Source organism: Rhinolophus ferrumequinum, chromosome 11, assembly GCF_004115265.2.
Source record: "Rhinolophus ferrumequinum isolate MPI-CBG mRhiFer1 chromosome 11, mRhiFer1_v1.p, whole genome shotgun sequence".
NCBI classification, from domain to species: Eukaryota; Metazoa; Chordata; class Mammalia; order Chiroptera; family Rhinolophidae; genus Rhinolophus; species Rhinolophus ferrumequinum.
In genome coordinates, this window is record NC_046294.1 from 32,223,071 (window position 1) to 32,242,058 (window position 18,988).

General features: G+C 35.7%; 1 pseudogene; it reads right to left on the minus strand.

The window, feature by feature from the left end:
* Nucleotides 1-15,107: 15,107 nt before the first annotated feature.
* On the minus strand, nucleotides 15,108-15,886 carry LOC117030916 (40S ribosomal protein S4, X isoform-like; annotated as a pseudogene).
* Nucleotides 15,887-18,988: the final 3,102 nt, after the last annotated feature.

Consider the following 18,988-nt stretch of genomic DNA (forward strand, 5'->3'; position numbering starts at 1 on the left):
ATGAAATAGTATATGTGTACTCCCTTATTCTGAAAAAAATCTGGCAAATCTTCAATAGATGATAAAGATTAGAGGGCACTTTTGAATAAATTAAATAACATGGAAGTAGACACTGGGTTAAAGTAAAATTAATCTTCAAAAGGGCTGTTAAAGATAGCAAGTGATAACCTTAGAAGGAAGTGAGAATAATGATATGGAAAGCAGTATGAAGACATGAAATGGTGCTGGAGAAATATATGAAGCATGTAAATAAGTGAAAACACTTATTTACTTTTTATTGAAATACTTTATCAGTGATGTAAAACATGATTATCTTTTTCTACTTATCATCTTGGACCACAGTATAGGCCTTCAAATGATATATATATATATAGAGAGAGAGAGAGAGAGAAATCGTTTTTAATGTCCTAAAGCAAACAAAAAGGATTTTATAAGTCCTAGTATGGTAATTACAAATACAGTTAGGAATAAAAAGTAAATGTTACTACTTTTCATCACCATTCACATATAAAACTACAACAAATAAATTAAATGAGAGAAATTTCATGTGAAAATTCAAAGTTTACTCTCAGATTGATGTGAAACTTTAAAAAAAAATCTATTTTTACTCTCAAAGGAGAACGTTAAACTTTGTACGTGCAATGCAACAGTAGCATGGATATCTGTTCCCTATTGTGCGAGACTCATATTTCTCCAAAATGTGTGTTATATATGAGTATATGTCTTCTAATTTTTACACAGGAGATAGACTAAAAGAATTTCATGAAATATGCCATTTATCTCATCTAGTTTTAAATATCCTATGTGATATGTACTGTTGTGTGATTTTCCTTATCTAAGCTGAAGTTGGGTTTTCATTAAATAGTTTTGTGGTTTGTTTCTAAATCTTTTATAAATATCTGTGCCATTCCAATTGGTCAAATTTAATATGAATGCTTAATAGAAGATATTTTTATTTCAATAACCCTGTCTTTCTTTTGCACCACTGTTATCTCTAGCATCTAGAATACCATTGGGCATATAGGAGGCACTCAATAAATAGTTATTGAATGAATGAATATTATAAAAGAATCCAGTCTCTTGGGAAGCTTACTACTAATTGGTTATATTTTTATATATTGTCTTTAATTTAGTAGTTTGGAACTCAGAATAGAAAAATGATGTTAAACTAACATTATAAATGATGGTTTAATTCCCAGGCTAGAATCATTTCATCTGGTAAAATGTAACTAGAGTTCAGTAAAATAGATGCTTGCCTGTGTGCCAGGCTTATAAATGAGGTCAGTCTGTGTCACTTGTCACTTCATTAAAAACCAAGGTTGATTTTGACTCAAGGTTTAATCATAACCAATATAATATGAGTACAATGAAAAGCAGTAGAAAATATTACTACTTCAGTGGCTTTCAAACTTTTTTTTATTGTGACCCACAATAAGAAATACACTATGAAACAGACATAGAAACATGCTCAGATACACACAACCAAAACATGCTTCAGAAAATACTTAACCTTCCCAAGTTAATGCATTCTTTGGCTTTCTTCTAGTCTTTTGTATGTCATTCAATTGAAAAGAAATGCTGTTGGAGGACTGCTAAATTTATTTCAAACCCACAGTTTGAAAAAATCTGACTTAGAAACTAAAGAGAAAGTCAACCAGATTTGAGGTAGGGTACCAATGAACAGACGGTTTCATTCTAAAGTCCCAAACAGATGTATGTATTTATCATCGGCAGTAGACTTGACATGATGTAATGTCACAATATCCCAAAAACTGTACACCCTCACACCTCCATGCTTTTGCTCATGCTGACTAAAATGATCTTTTTTTACCTTTTACTTTCTCCCTCTGAGTAAATCAGATTCATTCTTCCAAGATTAGTGTCATAGTTATCTTCTCTGTGGTTCTCTTGATCTCCTTGGTAGAAATATTTCTGTGTCTCTGTTTTGCTCTGAGACTTTGTTCATTCCTTTTATGTCTCATTTATAATGTACTATCACAGTTATTTTCTTACACATCTTTCTCCCTTACTAAAACTGTGAGTCCCTAGAGAGCAGGCGCTAGGTTGTTCATCTTTGCATGTAAGTCGTCAGCACAGCACCAGAACCTCAGGTTGTTGAATGATTGAATGAATGAATAAATGAACCAAAAAGCCACTGAATATCTGAAAAACAAAAAGCAGGTTTCACTGGGTGATGGGACAGATAAGGAAGGAAGGACTGTGCTTGTCAAAGGGGAACTAAATGGAAATCCCTTTGTAAAGGTGGTACCAGTTGTTGATTCTGCACCCTTGTTGATAGAAAAATTTACATTATAAGTAAGATCTTACTGTCACATTTCTTGGGACTCTTTTGCAGATAGACCTTGTTCCAATCATCCATTTATTTTTAAGAACATTGATAATGACCAATTTAGGATTACTTTGTTGAAGGATGAAAAAACTGGCTGATACTTCCATAATTGAAACTGGAACCTATTTCACAAATATGGAACCTTTGCCAACCGCTGATTTACACAAAGCAGTGTGAGAAATGACTCTTAAAATTATCTCATGGAAGGGTTTTTCTAGTATCCAATAGCAGACCAGGCAACATACCACGGTAGCACGCCAAGCCCAAAGTGACGGGACTGCAGAGAAAAGAGTCAGAGTGAGGCTTCTTTTGGCAAAGGAAATGTTGCCATGATGCTGTCACAGCCACTTGGACTCTAGAGCCTTTTGCCAAAAGATTTCTCCAGCCATTATTCCCACCAAAGCTGTCCAGATATAGACATATTAAACTGTAAAAATAATAGTCAGTACAGTTAGCATAATAATTAAGAGTTCTAATAATCAATTTCTAACTTCTTCACTAACTTGCTAAAAATTATGGCCAAATTAGTTAACCTTTCTAACTAATAACCCCTCTCTCATAGGCCTGTCTTGAGCATTGTAAGATACATGTAAAATATTTAAATTACTATCTGACATATAGCAAATGTGAAAGGGATGTTAGGGATTTTATTAATTGAGAACTTAAATCATCTTATTGACTCATTACGACAGTCCCCTAAGATAAGGACATTACCATCATTAAAAATACAGATCAGACAATTTGATTCATCCTTTTTCTGAATCTTTCTCTCCTCCCCAATCTATGGCATCCCATTCTGTACCATTTTAGACATCCAGTGGCTTCATCATTCATTCATTCATTCTCCAACCTTCTCTGTGCACTTGTTATTTGAAGATGAAGTTGCAGGCCTGGCTCTCCAGGAGCTCACAGGTTAATAGGGAAATAATGGTCCGTTAAATAGCACAGGTGGGATTTGGACTCATGTCTGATTCTGAATGATTTGAAAGTCTCTGCTCATTTCCCTCTTTTGCTGCCTCCTTTCCTTCCTTCTTTCTTTTCTTCCTTTTCCTTCCTTCCTTCCTTCCTTCCTTCCTTCCTTCCTTCCTTCCTTCCTTCCTTCCTTCCTTCTTTCCTTCCTTCCTTCCTTCTTTCTTTCCTTCCTTCCTTCCTTCCTTCCTTCCTTCCTTCCTTCCTTCCTTCTTTCCTTCCTTCCTTCCTTCCTTTCTTTTCTTCCTTCCTTTTCTTCCTCCTTGCTTTCTTTTTAGGAGGAGTAAGAGTCTATACATCTGTAGGTTTTACCTCTGAAATAAAACTTAGATGAATTTATGTGCAAATGTTCACATGTGATAATAAAATACTCTGAGAGAAAAACAAATAAATCATTTTTGAAAAGAGGGGACTATTTCTGTCAGGTAACATAACAAGGCCAGACAAGCTGCCTCTGGCTGAGGATTCCACATCACCTAGAATTAAATCAAATACCTTAGAGCAGTATGAAAAACAAAAACAAAAACAAAACAAAAACAAAACCTCACAAAAAGAACAGAGCAGAAGATATTGAGAGAAAATTTCTGACCAAGAAAAGTCAAGAGGTTTCAAATCCAACACAGAAATACTCTCTTTGCTTTTAAGTTTAGCTGCTGGAAAGTATAGGAGGGAATCAGGAAAGTTGTCGTTTGAATTAGCTGCCATAGCCTGTGCAGGCTAAATAACCCAGAGACTGAAAGAGATTTATTATAAGGAATTGACTCACACATTTATGGAGACTGACAAGATCCAAGATCTTCACAGGGTGACTTGGAAAGCTGGAGACGCATGACAGCCCATGGTGTAGCTCTAGTCTGAAGGCTGGAAGGCTCAGGACCTAGGAAGAGCCCATGATTCAGTTTGAGTCTGAAGACAGGAGAAAGGTGCTATTCCAGTAGAAAGGAAGTCAAATAGGAGGCATTCTTTCTTACTCGGGGAAGAGTCAGCTTTTTATTCTACTTCGGCCTTCAACTGATTGGACGAGGGCTAGGGTTTCCAGGCGGGAATTCCCACCCATTCTCATGAATATTTTTCGCTTTCCTGTTCCCGAATCCCAAGAAAAGTTGGCGGGGTAATCGGGGAAATCAGCTCCTTGAACCCAGGTGGTTGGTAGTAATGGCCATCACTTTGTGGAAACAATTCATCGTGGAGAACAGAAAACAGGTTATATCTCAGGGTTCAGGAATGGGAAATCGAAAAAAATTCCTGAGAACGGGCAGGAATTCCGACCCGGAAACCCTAGAGGAGGCCCTCCCACCTTAAGGAGATCAATCAGCTTTATTCAGTCTACTAATTTAAATTTTACTCTCATCCAAAAATATCCTCAGGGAAACACCCAAAATAATGTTTGATCAAATATGTGGGTCCAGTCAAGTCGACACATAAAATGAACCACAACAGGAGAAATAGCTGACAAGGAACACAGGTACTGATTTAAATACTCATAATCCTTATGACGCTCAGAAATCTAAATATCCCATTTTCTATGCAAATTAATATGCTAGCATGGAAATAAACATGCATGGCTTGAAAACAAGAATACAAAACAAAAATAGAAAGGGTCTGCGTGCCTTCCATTTGAAATAAAGCATAATGACCGAGGTTCTGACATATGCCTTCAGGATCAGAGTAGCATTTCTGCATCAAAAACTGCTTAACCTATGAATACACAATAAGTGTAAATGTTCAACTAATCTTATGTAACAACTGTAGCCACTAACTGTTCCTGTTCTTATATCTCTACATATATTTGAATAGAAAAATCAGTCAGAATCTTTTCTTTAGACATTTCTTTCCCTTTAAAATACCATTTATCTGCTATGTTGTTTTCCAAAATACCATTTATTCTGCTAGCAATAATTTATTAAAATGAGGCATGATTTGGTCTTCCCCTGGGAGACAAAGTCCTAACTTCATAGAATTTATATTTAACTGAAGTGAGACAGAAAGTAAACAAATAAGCCAATAAAAATTAATACATAATACATCATGTGATAATAAGTGTGCTCTACGGAAAGATAAAAGATAAAATGAGAGTAAGGGTGAGAGAAAATACTGAGAGATGGCAGATGTTACATGAGGCCTGGCCAATAAAGCAACACCTGAGCAGAGAACCAAAGGCAGTAAGTGTACCACACAGATTCCTAAAGACCCTTTCAGACACAGGAATAATTAGTGCAAAGTCGCTGAGGCAAGGGGATGCCACAAATCAAATGTTCCAGAAAATCAAGGAGGCTCCTATGGCAGATATAAATAAAGGGGGACTACGGGACAGTAGCAGAGAGATTGGTATTTGGTAAGAGGAGGTTCAAATCCCATAAGGCCTTGTAAGTCTTTGGAAGGACTTTGTTTTCTCTCAGAATTTGAGCAGAGGGGTGACATGATCAGATTTATAGTTTAAAGCTGTCACTCTGACTCCTGGGTGAAGACTAGACTGTAGGAGGACATGGGAGGACGTGGTGGCTACTATAATAATCCAGCTGAGAGGTGACAGTGACTTGGGTGAGAGTGATTGCAATGGAGTTACGGTAAGGAATTAGATTCTGCATATCGTTTGAATGGTCATTCTCTTTTCTGCACACCGTTTTCTTCTTTCCTCCCACTAATTCTTCCCAATATATTCATTTTATAATGAAGCAGATGAATTATGTAAGCACAAAATCCTAGTCTAGAATACTACATCATCCATGATATGGGTCACTATGATTTTTATTTTAAATTTTGTCACTGATGAATGGATATGCAGTGTGTGAGACAGACAAGCAGGACTCCATTTTTTTTTTTTTTTTTTGTATAAACAATTACAGAAACGATGTTGCCATTTACTGAAATGGAAAAGACTTTAGGAAGAAGTTATTTTGTTTTGCCCTATCTTGTTTCAAGGGGAGTAGAATTAGATTTCTTGTTTCGAACAAGTTACGTTTGAAATGACTATTTGATATCCAAAGGAAGCTATGTGTGGTCAGTGGAGCCAGTAAGAGGGTGAATCAAAGATAACTGAGTCTTTCAAAAGCAAATCTTATGTGTCTCTACAAGTATTCAGGTGTCTCTACTCCTCCTCTTCTTACCAACACATCCAGATGCATTAAAGTCTCTGACTTCAACTATTGGGAAATTGATGAATAAAAGTAGAAATACGAATTATCATTTCTAACTGGTTACCTATTAATTGTTGTATAACTCTGGGGGAGACCTAGTTCATTACTAAATTGTGAAATGAGTTTAAATCCTAATAAAATGTATTAATAGTAATGTTGATTATAGGTCAAGATATGATGCTCACAAATTGGGCTGCCCAGCTGGACAACAAAAGCTCTGGGGAGAAATGGTGTGAGAAAATAGAGTGGTCATGACCCTGCAGGTTAAGAAAAGAAAATAATCTCATATAGAATATCCTGTTCAGGAGATAACCAACAGTTTTTTCTTTCCCTATTTTCTCTCTTCTTTGCCTTCTTTGTATTCAGAATTTAATTGGCTCTCTTATTCTTCATATATATAATGTATATAGATATTAAATATATGGACGATTTTTTTCATTTTTATTTCTGGTCCAGGAAAGTATAACGTAGTAGGGTTTGATTGTTTTTATGCTGTCTCAACCCAATTTTCAGGCCCTGGGTAGATTCTAGGCAGTTCCCTTCATAAGTAGCCAACTAAGTCCGTACCCTAACCATGTCCCTTATTGGACTCTCTCACTCTGAGCCACTATGCATAGACCTAATCTCCTTGCAGATAGGTGTCAGAAAACTAGGGAGAGCTCCAATACCCTGAGGGTCTGCAAAATTATTCGAATTAGTCAGTTCCCGGGGAACTCCAGAAAATTAGCTAAACCTACCAAGCTTGCAATACAGAAGCTCCAACTTGCTGTTACCCTGTCCCAGCGTGCAACCTTTTGTGTGGCTCTCTCTGGCAGCCTTCTCTCATTCAGAGTTATAATAGAGTTTTGATTTTCATCTGTCCAAGTGTCAGTGTGTTTTGATGTATCCTGCCATGAAAATAATCTTTAAATTTCATAAAACAGGAAGAAAGGGATGGAAACCTCCGATTTAATATTCTCACTACTTTCCTTTCTTCATCTTATTCACACTTATAAAATTCCTTTCCTCTTATGTGATTACCAGATTCTTTCTGCTTCATTGTCCTTCTCTCTTAAAATATTTTTTCCTTCCTACTATTTCCTCTCTAAAGAAATATCAGGATCATACTTCCCTGTGTTCATGAATTTCTGTGTGTTATCTCAAAATACTTTGTAAAAGTAAAAAGTAAAGATTTGAGTAAAAAATATTACAACTTTAATAGAGTAATAATGAAAATATCCAGCATGTAGTATAAAAGCATGTAAATGCTCTAAGTAACACACACACACACACACACACACACACACACACACACACACAGAGTCATGACAGATACCATCAGTAGGAGAGACATAAGCAATACTTCTGTGTGATATCCACTGTAATCGAATTGCCTTTGACTATATACACCATCAGAATATTCTGTAGCTCATACGTCTTATATCTTATGAATAAACTATGGGGATGTTTTTAACTTATTAATATTGTTTTACCACTGGGTTGCGGATTTGTTAAAGCATAAGGTTTACTTCTAGATACTTTCTAAGTTTTGTTTTGTTTTGTTTTGTTTTGTTTTGTTTTGTTTTGTTTTGTTTCCTAGTCCAGTAATTCTTTATAGTTTGCCTGGATTATACATTGTACTTTTTTTTCCCTCCAACATGTGAACATTCTCTTTACAGTCATTCAATTTCTCCTTTACACAATTCTGTTCTATTTTTTTCTTTTTATTACATCAATCCTCTTTGCTTCAACAGATATCTATTTTCAACATTCTATGCCTTAGGCAGATCCCCCTAATTGGTTCTGGTATCTGTCATGTGCTGAATTAAGAAGAGTGAGGAGGTTACCCAACTCCCTTCATTAATGACATGTGTTGCTGCAACTCATACAGAGACTATGAAAAGCTTCAAGTTTCAGAAAACATAGCCAAGTTTAAGACCCAAAAATCTAAGAGAGGAATCAAAAGAGACATTAACAACTGGTATATGCTATTGCTTTACAATTTGTAGAAATCATAGATGTGATTGAAATTAAAAAAAATTCAATTTACTTTAAAACATTTTTAGTTCCTTATTCATGAATAACTTTGACCTGTAGTTTTATTCAGACAATGTGATACCACTTAAAGACATTTTTATTGTTTAGTAAATAAGAAGATTTCTTTGAAATAACAGGAAGAAAGTATGATCCAAGAGGCACAGGAAGTATCAAAGTATACTATAGAAAAATGTTTACTTAACACTCTTCCTCAGAACTATTAAATAATTTCTAAAATGTCATATACTCAGCCTTAAATATTGCACTAAAATTGCTAATTAAATTTTTATATTTAGTCTTAAATATTTGTGCTTGACACATAGAAGGCAAGGAAATAAACGAGGCTCTGTACCAAGAAAGTATATGATTTACATCTTATGGTTTTGTTTAATTTCTTTGCTGAGCGAGCAAAAGCCTGCCAGACCATACATTAATTTGTTTTCATGAAGGCAGAGTTTATAAGTGGAAACAATTTATGTATGAGAATTATACAGATGTTTTCATAAATACAGATGCTGTTTTTTTCCAAAACAAATTGGCAATTTCCACAATTTGGAGTTTATAATTTCAGCAAAGTGCAGTCATTTTTGTTTTTCAATTTTGGAATTAAAGAGTAGATGAAGACTCTGATAACGTTTTTGGAATGCGTCTTGCCATATCATGCACTCACCTCAGAATGCTTCCTAATTTTCTTTTACATTTAGGAAATCTTTATTAAGTACCTTTACTAAGATGGGTACTGCAGGAATGCAAAGGTGAATTAGACAGTCTTTCCCTTGAAGAATTTTCCACTGGTGAAGGAAACACTTATAAAGAATTAGCCCAATGCAGAATGAAATAAGTGCTAACTATAGATACGAACCACGATCTAAGGAAGAGCAAGGAGATGCAAGATCAGCACGTCGCTGGGAATCAGGGGAAGTGGCACCGTGGGGGGACCCTTACAGAATCAGGCAGGAGAGCTGAGCCCATGCTGGAGGTTTGCAAATGTACAGTCTTCAGGGAACGAGAGGCAGTCTGGAGAACGTGGGGATTCGAGTGATAGAAGGTAATAGTAGGGATTTTAGATGGCTTTGAATACTATATTACAAAGTTTGGGCTCTTAATAATATAACTCAATATTCGATTCTGTTAATTTTGTAACAGCTTTGGTTATTAATTCCGGTGTAAGCATCACACAACTACGTATTTTATCCTCTGATGAAAATTTTCGTTTTTTGTCCACGAGGAAGAATTATATGGCCCCAGGTTAACTATAACTCTTTATGGTCTATATTCAGAGAGACACTTCATATTAGGAAGGAATGTCTCCTTTATCAGAAAAAAATTAATAACTTTCATATTATTTATTAACTATTTCTCGTCACTTGGACATACAAGTTCTTACAAGTTATTTTATACTTTCTTTGAAAAAAATTATTTAAATAATTTTAACTAGAGGGGTTTAAAAATATTATTGGACCATTAAGTAATTATTGCCTCACAGTTTTTAGCCTGGTTTTGAATTAAGCACCTTCCCCCAGGTCACCTAATGCTTCCATTACCATTGCAATGTAACAAACCACCCCAGATTCAATGGTGTAAATCAACTGCCACATAATTTTGCTAACACAGTCTATGGGAAACATCAGACAGAGCACCAGAGGAATGGCTTATGTCTGCCCCACAATGCCTAGTTCTCAGGTCAAAACTCAAACAGGGATTGTAATAATCTGCAGGTTCTGTCACTCATATGTCTGGTGCCTGGGCTGGGCTGACAAAAGCCTGCTCCATGTGAATTGGCTTCTCACATCATAGTGACCAGATTTCCTGAGGGAGAGTTGCTAGAGGAATATTCTGTGAGCAGGATCACTGGGTGGAAGCTGCATGACGTAGCATGTAGCCTCAGGAGTCACACAGCCTCCCTTCTGCTACGCATTATTGGACAAACTGGTCACAAATCCATCTTTTCAATGGGAGGAGTTTCAAATATTCCTAAGGCCATGTTTAAAACGGCCACACCCAGTATCCCAATCCTATGACTATTGATTATTTGGAGATTTTTTTCTCTTTTAGACTGGGTCTTGCTGATACAGCCTCTGCATAGTATGGGTTCAAAAAGTATGAGTTGAAAAAGTAAATTAACTATTTTCCAAATGCATCTTGCTCACCTCATTTCTTCTGGCAGTTTCAGTTGCTTGGTTCTTTTAATGCTGTGCTGGAAATCCTTCCAATTTCTTACTAATTGGCCATCAGATTAATATTAATTATGTTCCTTGACCATACCCATAATGAGACTACAAAATTCAAGAACACATAGATTTAAAGTTGAAAATACTTACTGCCAGAACTTCAGTGCTACGTTTAGTGTAATCTAGGCTCTAAAAGGTAGAGAAGAATAAGAGAAAATTTTGCAGCTAGTATAGATAATAAAAAGTAAATTGATGTTAAACCACACTGTAGAGATATTCGGTTATCCTGTTAAAATTAAATTAAGCCACTTTTTTCTTTTTACTGATATCTAAGTAAAACTAACTAAAATCTTCACATTGGAAAGCTAGAGAAGAACATGGGGTTCACGTTAATAATTTCTTATTACGAAGAATTGCAGTTATTAACTGATATTGTCATGGTTGGGCAGAGGATAAGAACACCAAATTGTTTTTTCCTCACTAAATGAATAAAATCATGTGAATATTGTTTTTTTACAACCAAGAACACCAAGAACTGCAAACTTTATCTGAACTAGAAATGGTTAAGAATGTTACGCTTTAAAAATTATCATTTTTACTAACAAAAATGTTTACTATGAAATTTGATATTCTTATTTGCTTAAAATGATATTGTGGATTGATTGCAATCCTTAACTTCGTAATATTTCAATAACATTATTATTTAGGAAAACATTTCTCTGAAAATTTTCTCAATATTTCCCATTATACAGTCAAATTTAATCTGCTACATAATTTTTTAAGATCTTGCCTTTATTTTTATCACTACTTCCCTCCATCTATACCACAATACCCTCAGTAATTTTGTCTTGCTCTGAACTCTTCGCATTTTCTAACATGCTAAATTGGACATTGAATACTGAAATGTCTTCAAATGGACCCGGGTACTACCCACAACCTAGTAACCGAGATGTTGCTTTGTGTATACGTATCCTCCTCCATGTACAGCATCAAAAAAAAAAAAAAAAAAAACACACACAAAGATGACTACCAAAATTATATAAACTAGGGGAAAGGTGAAGACACACCTTTCTTAAGATAATAAGAAATCTTAAGATAATAAGAAACAGGGGCTTTTACCTATCTGATCTGTGTAAGTGAGGGTATGCAAACTGTTAGAAAATTATAACATTCATTAATCCACTCAAAAGAATAAAGGGAAAAGAACTATTAGCTTATGGCACTTTTGCTTCACACACCCTCTCCCCTTAAATGTAGTGTTCCCCTCAAATGTGAGAGAATAGTCCCTTTAAAGCCTTCCTTTATAGTTAAAATTTGGTAACTAACTGATAAAAACATTACCAGAAAGAATTTTTACATTCCAATAAAATGTCTCTGTGATATTGTGAATTTCGTTTTAATCACTTATTTGGCTTATTTCAGCCAGTTTATTTTGAAATGCTAGGAATCTTTGGGGATAACACTCCTTGACATTAATGATATTAACAGACCTGCCCAATCTAAGAGCTAAGATTAAGTCTGGAAGTTATTAAAAACAAGAAAGTTTCTTGATAACTTTTCCACCACATTTGCTCCTCGTAAGAGAATACTAAAAAGGAAAATTAGATTCATCTGTTATCTTTTTAAGGAAAACTTAAAATGAGTTTACATGTCTATATACATGATTATACATGCATATTTTTCTTTGCTTCCCATTTCCTTAGCTTTGTTGTTTTTATATATACTAATTCTCTTAGGACATTTCTGGTTATATGTCTGGAAACTTCAGCCATCCAGAAAAAAGAAGGTTGGAAAATAATGAAAAAAATGTGCTGAAAGAATTCATATAAAAGTTTTGGAGACTTGAAAATGGGAACAACAGACACTTAAAAAGTTATTGAACCAGGAAAAAAAGCCCTTACTGGCAGGTACTTATATAGCAATATACTGATAACTATGGGATAAAAATAAAGGCATCCAGACATTATTACAGAGCTCTCCTTCATGAAACCAAACTTCTAATTCAAAGGGAAAGAGAGATCTTGATTCATATTTGTTTCTTTCTGGATTGGACATTAGAAAAAAAAAATCACCAATTGTAAAAGAAAAATGAAATCTTAAACATAAATATAGTTCAATTATTTAGTTTAAGTATATTCTTCTTAGGAATATTATCCCATTTACTTATGTACAAATACACACGTATACACAAAGGAGGATGCATAACCTGTGTATTGACATAATCTCAAAACAATATATTGCATATTCAATTTATATCAATATGAATTTGATCATTGTCCCTTATATAGAGATTTCTTTTTTCAAAACAGGTGTCCAAGTAGTGGAAAAATTTAAATTTGATAAAAGTCAGAGGAACCTCTTCCAGTAGGATCGATTCAAGTATCTAAGTAGTTTCTGAATATGAGCAATATAAGAGATATCAAATTAAGTGTTCAGATTCTAGGAATTGAATTGGATATTATTTAAAGAAGAGGGAAATTTCTGTATAAATTATGCCTTTTGCATAATTCAATCCATGTTGTCAATAACTCAACTTTCATGCAATCACGATGTCTTTGGATTCCCATAGTATTCACTATCTGTTCTGGTTATCTAATATGCTAATCTGGCATCCTGAAGAGTGTGAGGTGTGACAGTACTCTGGGATTAAGAAAACAAGTTCATAAGAATTTCCTCTGAGCCATGTTTTGCTATGAGTTTTTTGTTGTCTTTCCCAATTACTAGCATCAGTCAAAATCAATACCAAGCTCCCATTCCATTCCAAATGTAAAGATACTTCACCCAATCACTTAAATGAGAATTTGCAGTTATTTTGCTCCCCCTCTCCATTAAGATCTATAGATTCTTCCTCAGAAGGAATTTTAAAATCTGAGCACCACTCTCTCCCACTCCTCCTTCACATTTCCTCTGCCACTTCCTTAGTGAACCTGCCATCTCGTGCTCCTGTTCTATGACAATATTTTTCTAGTGGACCTCCATCTCTAGCCACTTGTCCCAGCTGACTACAGCCCATTTCCTACATTGCTTTATTACAGATATGATGTCATTCCTGTGCTCCAAACTTGTCAACAACATCTGAGTGTCAGTTGAACACAGACCCTGTTCCTTAGGGCAGTATTCTAAAGTCTTCACAATCTGAGTTCATGTACGAATACCTCTAACCATTTCCCACACTAAACAAGAGATTTTCAAGACTATGGATCTCACTGACTTATCTATCTCTGGGTATACACACGTATATTTCTACACACATATATATATTCTAAAGTAGGTGTCTAAAATAATACTTGCAAACTTTTTAATTTTTCCAAGTCAAGAAAACACAAAATGACCATTTAGTATAACCATTACTTTACAAAGAAATGCTTTTTTCCCTTCACTTAAATCAATGATATTTAGGAAAACATTTTATGTTGTTCTGCCATATATTTGTATGTGTCAGTAACAATGATAAATTTGCCGTGGATTGGCAGGAGTGTATGACAATGACAGATATTTGGTCACCACTGCACTAGACTACTCACCATTCCCTAAACACATGCTGATTGATAATATTATGACTCATAGATTTATGTAAGAATGGCTGAAAACTCAGACAATTGTTTCAGTCAAGGTCTGGGTAGGGAACAGGCACAGTCAGCAGGAATTTCGAATATAATTTAACGGAGATATATTTATAGAAGTGAGGCCAGAGTTAAGGGAATCTACAAGGCATGTCAGGGCACCCAGGGATTAGCAACAGGAGGAATTGCCTAAGGTTGTAGGGAGTAATCGGTGCCATCTGAAGCTCAGGGAGGCGTTTTACAACTTTTTAGAGGAAGAAACCAGAACACTGAGGCCTTAGCAGAGAGCAAAGAGAACCCCTGTATCTCTCTTGTCTTTCTGATTGCTTGCCGGTGCCTCTCATTGGTCAATTCAGCAGCAAGGCAGAAGGCAAGGGGAAAAGGCTGACACAGTCAATATAGATCAGGCCACCCCTCTACACAGAGCTGAGAAAAGAAGGAAGAAAATGGATGGGGTGATATGAGAAAGACAAATGGAGAGTAACTAGTCAACTACTTTCTCCCTGTCCAACTTAATAGAAACTTAAGGCAAGCTAATTTCAATCACACTGCCCTTTTTTTTTTTCGCCCCCTTTCCTTAGCTATTTATGTTAGAATGCCTATGTTACAGCAATGCTTTTCAACCTTTTTCACCTTATGGTACATGGCAGTCAACCAAAGAGGATTTGAGAAGCATACATAAAAGACTTGGTGAAAAACAAAATTTTTTTGCACTTTCTTTGATAATATGAATAGATATTATTCCACATATTAAATTGATATGAAACTTCCCCAACACATTTAAAACTCTGACATTTTTTAAAGAGGAAAATTGAGCTTGCTTTCTTGATTTTTTTTCACGCTATATTCTCTTTAATTTAAAGTACAAAGACTCTTCCAAACATGTCACCAAGAGATCCTTTCACCCACTGCTCTGTTTGGCTGCCAGTATCTTGTCTCTCTCTTCAGCAATGGTGAGGTGGATATCCTTTCCATGGGAAGAGAAATTCACGGTTTGTTGCCTTTGCCAATAACAAAGCTATTGGCGAGCTGGGTGGCAAAGCTGTTGCCATTGGCATCTTCCACAGGAACCATATCAGAAGTACCAGCATGTCTCTCTCTGTTGGCGATCACACCATTTCTTCCGATTAGCATCTGCAGTCACCACACACAGGCTACCAGTGTCAAACTTGGTGAAATCAGTAATTTTGCCTGTCTCCAAATCAACTTGAATGGTGTCATTGACTTTGATGAGGGGACCAAGAGGCGGACATCGTGGGTCACCAGATGCGGGATTCCTTTTGTGCCCACAAAGATCCTTCTCATTCTGCACAACTGGTGCTTGGCCTCCTGTGGTGTAATGTGATGAACAGCAAAGCGACCCTTGGTGTCATAGATCAGATGGAAATTCTCTCCGATCTTGCAGACGCTGGTGATAGCCACAAAAGCATCAGGGGAAGTTACATCAGTTCAGACCTTGCCAGCAATCTTAATAAACTGCTGCACGCAGATCTTCTTTACTTCATCTCCTGTTAGGGCACACTTCAGTCTTTTTCTTAGGAAGACAATGAGAGGGAGACATTCTCTCAGCTCGTGGAGACTGGTAGATGGATGAGGAACAAACACACCAGTCAGTTTATCCAGCCTCCAATGCTTTGGAGCTGCTACGTGCGTCAGATGCTTTTTGGGACCATGAGCCATGGCTGCACTGGGCATCGAAAGAGCAATGAGTTTTTTTAATATTGTTTTTTTATGTTTGAACTGGTCATTCACAATTCTTGATCAAAATTTTAACAAAGCTCTCTTCATATTCTTGAGAGTCACCATTGACTATTGGTGAAATAGGCAAAACCATTTTTACAAGAAATAGTATTATATTTACAAGAAATAGTATTATATTTACAAGAAAATAGTATTTACAAGAAATAGTATTTACGAGAAATAGTATTATATTTAAAGAAAAGCTCTTCTGTTCTTTTCCTATAAAGGCATTATGTTAAACATTACTATGATGATGCAAATGAATTGCAGATCCAAAGAAAATTTTTCATATCAAGTATTTCAAAGTTTCATTTAGTTCTAATTTTCAGAATATCCATGCATTGTTAAAGCAGTCTTTCTGCTGCTAGCTTTGAGGCCACCTAAAGTCACATCCCCTGCAAGTGGAAAAGAGTATCTCAAATTTGTGAAAACAGAGATTTGGAGCCATCACCTAGACCTGTGCCCACAAGGAGATCCCATCCTTTAATCCCTCCTCCAACATCTTCCTCTGAACTAGGGCTATGTCCTGTCTGTCTTGGATATCTGGAACTTTTCCATTTACTTCTTGGGCCTCTTGTCCATGATAAATTGCAATGTAGATTCACTCTAGACACTAACTAGATGTCCAGGCAGTAGAGCATATACAAAAAAGTACCGAAGGGTGTATTGTCAGACCTCTCTTTATCTCTGTAATGAGTCTAGCCTCCCGGCCATCACTCATGTACCCCAAAGTCAAAGGCAACCAATATCTCAGGCATAAAATTATAAGCTTTCTGCTGTACACTGATTGGGAAGCTCAGAACCCAGAGAAATATTTGTTTACAGTCCACTAACTTTCTGAAAACAATTCTAAATGTAGGAAAGGAAAACATGGTATGTTTTTCCTATCTGGCATATAAATTTAATATTTTTGAGATTTGGTGTGGTGTTCTTCAGTTTCATCAGGATTTAGTTATAATAACATTGGGTGCAAGACAAGACCATTTGTTCCTGGAAACTTAATTGTCAGACTATACATGCCGAAAGTCTTCTATCCGTTATAAGTCATCTGATGGTCTTTCCCCTTTTGTAAGGGAAACAAGTGAAATGAAGAAATTTTGATTTAACTGAAATAAATCCCACTAGGATCTACATTTCCCTTTCTCAGAAATGTAGTTTGCATTATCACAAAGAAATGGCAAATATATTGGCAAAGTTTCTATGTGAGATCTTTCTTCAAAAGTTGTGCCAGCTTGCTATTTATTGTTGTTACTAGAGAATATATAGAAGAGACCTACCCTAACCCCTGTCTTGAATAAGGTAATGGAGTCAGGATCAGGTATAATCATTGCCCGTAAAATTTGCCCTCAGAATGATTGTAAATAGGTCAAAACATTTTCCTTCCAAGAAGCAGTTTCTGGGATAAGGGGAAGTCCCTCTATTTCTTCCTTGCCTGACGAGGTGGAGTCCAGGTCTGTTATGCAGGAAAATGTTATTTCAAAAAGTAGAGGGCGGACATTCATATGTGAATATACTATTGTTCAGAGTAGAATAAAGGACATCAGAACACTTTGTTTTCATTGGTCTCACAGTTGCCATTTCCTATAATTGCCAGCTTATTCATATCTTAAAATAACCAACAATGTAGGTCCTAACCTAGAGGGTAGAATCAGCTTGATTTTTCAATGTTAGTAGTCCATTGAATGAGATTGTATTAGAAACCTCTCGGGACCAAGAATAAATTAGAGCAGCAAGCTGCATCTTTCTTCAATAAAGTTTTCTCCAATACTGTCCATAACGATGTTGGTGGTTGTTCTTTTTATATTTGGAAGGAGTGGAATTTGGAGAAGACATGAGAAAAATGTATACTTCAGGCACTTATATAATATTGACAACAACAACAGCTGATGTTTATTAAGTGTTTATATGTACCACACAGGGTTCTAAAGGGCTTTATATTTGGGTGCATTTAGCTGAAAGCAACAGAAAATAAAACTGAAACAGGCCAAAAAAAAAAAAAAAAAAAAAAGGTGACTATATAAGGTTATACTCTTAAACAGGTTAGTTTGAGGGTTATATTAATTTAAAGCATTCTTTATGATTCTGAAATTCTTTTGGCTCTGGGAAGGAGATGGCTGTTGCAGCATTGGGCTTTATATAAACATATTACAATGTCAAGAGGAAGGAAATCTCACTTAAGCATACCTAAATGGTCAGCCTGAATAAACCTACAGAGTCTGTTGACAACTATCTCTTCATACTGGTCAGTGTTCATGCTCTATAGACTTTGAAGAGTAGGAGACATATTCTTTGAATCATCTAAAACTAATGAATTGGAACTGATTCACCTGGCCTTTTCTGAACAAATTTCTGTCATGAAAAAAATGCTATAATAGATAGGTTTAAGACTGGGTTTCTAAATTAATTACTGAAGTAAGAGAAGGGTGGATTAAAATGATTGGCACAAAATTATCATGCTCTACACTCTGGAGCTGAGCTGAAGGCAGTATCCCAAATGCATCATTATTATGCAAAGAGAACGGGGGTGATGGTAGAATAAATATTAAAAGGCAACCATAATATCAAGAATGGCATTTTACATTTCTTATCTGATTTAATCTTCACCAGAACCCCATGAGGTAAGCTATTAGTGAAAGCCTCTTTTTCTGATCGTTCATTGTTTATGATGCTTAACTCCCATGGTTTGACCAATATCACATTTTAACAAATTCTCCAGAAATTTGCCCTTCCATTCTCTGTCCTAATTTATTGCATCCCAGGAATTCAGAAATCATAACCAAGAAGGGAAGTTGGTACCAGTATTCATAGCACATACTATACACATTCATGTGCTTATATAGAAATCCCCCCTTATCTGAATGGGATGCATTCCAAGACCCCCAGTGGATGCCTGAAACCATGGATACTACTGAACAATGGATACACTGTTTTTTCCTATACATACATAGCTATAATAAAGTTTAATTTTAAAATGAGGCACAGTAAGTGACTACTAACAATAACTAAAAACAGAACAATTGTAACAACATACTATAATAAAAG